Source organism: Lipotes vexillifer, unplaced genomic scaffold (assembly GCF_000442215.2).
Source record: "Lipotes vexillifer unplaced genomic scaffold, Lipotes_vexillifer_v1.1 scaffold263, whole genome shotgun sequence".
NCBI lineage: Eukaryota > Metazoa > Chordata > Mammalia > Artiodactyla > Lipotidae > Lipotes > Lipotes vexillifer.
In genome coordinates, this window is record NW_006796752.1 from 323,030 (window position 1) to 327,083 (window position 4,054).

The following is a 4,054-nucleotide window of genomic DNA, read 5'->3' on the forward strand; positions in this document are numbered from 1 at the left end:
TGTATCTGTCCCAGACATTTCCAGCTATATTGTATGCAATCTAAAGATAAAAGAAGGGCAGAATTATTTTTCACTAACATTCTCAATTTCAAAGCCCCACTATTAAGTATACTAGTTAGCAGTTTCTCAAATTAGGGTGAAACCACAGGGATATTTTCTGAATGTTTCGTACCCTTTTTGATGGATTGTCAAATGTAGCTACTCATTTTCTAGGTTAGAGACTGTTTTCATTACAGAAATTTTCCCATAGTTTTTCTAGATGAACTAATCTATGCTTAATTGTTCCCTGGAGCTCATACCTCAACCTCTGTGAACTTCATTTTTCACCTTGCTGTTTTCAGGTTGTAAAGAAAAATGTCATGTAAATACTTCACTTGAAATTCCATTAACTGAAACAGCACTAAGGTCACAGCAAGTGTTAACTTGTTCCAGATTATACCCTAACACTGGACTACGACCTTGTCATTGGGTCAGGAATAACAGGTTAACACTGGATAGCTCTTTCTATATCCTGTTGCTAAAGCAACAGTTGGCTCTAAGCAGATACACAACACTGAACAGCAGTGCCAGCAACAAAAAGCAGAGCTTAAGTCATTTAAGTTTCCTGGTACTGAAGGTTACTCTCAGTCCAGGGTTCTTTAACCAAAAACCTATTCTAGCATTCTAAGTAAGTGCTTTTTACTTTACCTCAGATTTATAGATTTCTTTCTTCCATATTCTGGCCTTTTAAGTTTTGGAGCCAGCTTCTAAATTTTCATTGTAATTAATGTTTGGGGGATCATTTATGCTGAACAAAATAATGACCCCATCACACACTTTGAAATGCAAAACAACTTTTATAGGTTGTTAACAACAGAAAGGTGCCTTATAAATTCTCATTGAAACAGTAGAACTCAGCATTTTAGCTTGAAGTGTTTAAACTTAAGCTCGGTTAACTCTTAAATAAAGCATTCTGCCTGGATTAATTTAAGTTACTTCTGATACAAGGTTTTCTTTAAGGTAGAAAATAAATTTTCAGTGTGCCGAATACTACACAGCTTTTTAGTGTGGCATAGTCCAACATGTTTAGGATTTTACCCTGTGTTAAGATACTAGTTATCCAGTTTCTTCCACTTCTCATTTTACATCTAGCTGCCTTTTACCCTTCTTCTGTTTGTTGTGATTTAGAGCACAGGAAATTAAGGATAGCAAACGATATAACCAAGCTTCTAGAATCAGAAAATGGGCTTGTGTTCCATCTATTTCCATACATATTCTCAATTATTTCTTGAATGGTTTGGGTCTGTATGACTTGTTAAATGCTTCTATAGATATTCCCATCATTTGTAAAACAGCTGAAGGCAAGAGAATTTGCTTAAAAATAAGGGTGGGAAAAGATTCGACTTCAGGACCACCCATTACAGCCTACTTTCATCACCAGCAAAGCAGGTTTATAAAGTTTATTAAGTAGCATAGGACTCATCTGTTGTCAACCTAGAGGCCCAGTGAAGGCAAAAGGGAAGAGGCTAAGTAAGGAAACTAAAGCTCTGGTATGCCAGTTCTAAACATTAAGGCTGTGAATAGGCATGTATTAAGGACTAATATATAGAGAAGCAAATTATAAATGAAGCTAGTAAATTGGAGAAGATATTCAGGGCTTATAGTTTCAGTAGCTGTGCAACTTCAGAAAGCATTTGCTCTAGTTTTTCAATTTCCTATCCATAAAGTGGAGAAATCTTCACAATTTAAGTTGGATGTTGTTATTTTTTTCCCCCCCTCTTAACAGATGAGGAAGCAGAGCCCTAAGTGCATAGATACCTTGCTCAAAGTTGCCTGGCTATTATAGCAGTTTCACTTGAAACCTGTACCTCCTATTCCTAGTCCTATATTCAACCATTATCTTCCTCCCTTTTAAAGAAGTCTATATCTGAAAGGACCCGTGGATAAAAAGGGCCCAAGGTAGAAGTGTAATGACAAGTAAGAGACACACATCTCAGTACCACCAAGGAAAATATCCCTGGGTTATCAGATTTGTGAAAGGTACCACAGTGTGGAGGTTAACAGCGTAGAACTTCAGGTTTGAGAAAGATCAGTTTTCTCAGCCAGCATGTTGCTTTGGGCAAGTATCTTAACCTCACTGAACTTCAATTTCATTACTTGTAAAATGTACTTTAATAGTAACTACTACTGGGTAAGGGGGAAATGCTTAGCACAACGCTAGCACATTGTAAACAGTCAATAAATAATAATACACAAGCATTTTGTAAGAAAATACCATTAAAAGATAAAGGCTCTCTTACAGATTATCATACTTGCATCAATTACCATGATCTAGAGCCCTCATAAAAAAGATGACTTTTTTACCCAAGAAAAATGGTAGGTTTGCCTAACGGCTTTCAGTGAAATACGGATTCTTCTACTTGAAAAAGGTAAGCCTAGAGAAAATAAAACATTACTATGAAAGAAAAATGTGGTCTGCTGTGCTCCTTAGTATCATTTTAAAGTGGTATCTTAGAAACAGGTATGCTGTGTTTGCATTAAACACTCAAAAGTGTACCTTCAACATGAAGTTTTCCTTTTTAAAGTTAATGCTTGATTGCCTTTGGGCATATCTAATATTCGTCTGAAAAATTTGCTTTTTAGTTGATAATATCTCTTCCTTAATTAAAGCTCTTGTTCATAAACATTTTTTTTTGACTAGTCCAAAGGACTGAAATAAAAGGCTAGTAAGCCAAAATACAGTTGATCCTCATTATTAGCAGATTCCTTATTTTCAAGTTCATACCTCAAAAGTCAACAATCACAGTGATTTCCTGGTTGGTTGTGGACATGCAAAGTGTGAAAATGAGTCAACCGGTACCTACAAAGTTATGCTCTGCCTTGTTTCAGTTTTCCTACTGTAAATAAGCATCCTTTTCATGGTTCATTTAATGCCAAGGTTTTTGCATTTTTGTCCTTTTTATTGGTGATTTCACTGTTTAAGATGGCCCCCAAGTGTAGTGAAGTGCTGCTGCCTAGGGTTCCTAAATGCAAGAAGGCTGTGATGGATTGGCATGAGTTATAATGTTATGTTGGCTGTGAATTTAATGTTAATGAACCAACAATATATATTAAATAAGATGTCTTAAACAGAAACACTTGTAAACAAGGTTATATATTCACTGGTTGACAAAAATATTGTGACCAGAGGCTCACAGAAAACCCCTAAGAACAGTGGTTCAGGATTCACTAATTTAGTATTCTCAGTGACTTTATACAACACAACTACTTTGAATAACAAGAATCAGCTGTACCTTCATACCCCCTTGTCCCTGGAAATAGCCAAGTGCTTCGTCATACTCTAAATCATGACAAATGAACTTGATCAGATTCTGAATGAGGAAATGGGATAGAAAATAAAAGCAGATACACCTCCATTTTGAAATGTCCCTAAACACATTCCAGTGCTAAATATGACTACCTCCATTATTTTGACCTTGAAAATCTTTGTTTCCCATTAATTAAGAACTTGAGGATGATTTAAGAAAGTTCAGATTGTAGGTAGGTAGGTAGTATTTATCATCTTAGAACTGAAAATTAAGTATTCTGGCTGACCACAAAAGCTATCTTACCCTCACATGTTTTAGGTAGGTCCTCTGGTTATCCTTAGATATTTTTTGTTAGACCAATAGCCATTTACCCTGAAATGTCATTTAAATATATCTGTATGAATTATCGAGTCCTTTGTTATATTTTTGATAACTGAGAGTTTTTCAGTTTCACTAATTGTGTTTTAACAAATGTGAAACTTGATTATGTAAAAAAATAACCAATTAGTTTATAAATGGTCAGTCTCTTTAAGGGGTTAGCTAAATAAAATATACATACTTTTCTTGGTTAAAAACAAGACTTGTATTCTCCAATCTTTATCATACTGTTATAGTTTTTAATGTATGAAATCTGAAACAATTCAGATTGATCACTGACAAAGTGATAAATACATACCTAGATCAATTTCTCAGGTTAAGTTGTGGCTAAATTCACTTTTTTTTTTTTTTTTTTTTTTCGGTACGCGGGCCTCTCACTGTTGTGGCCT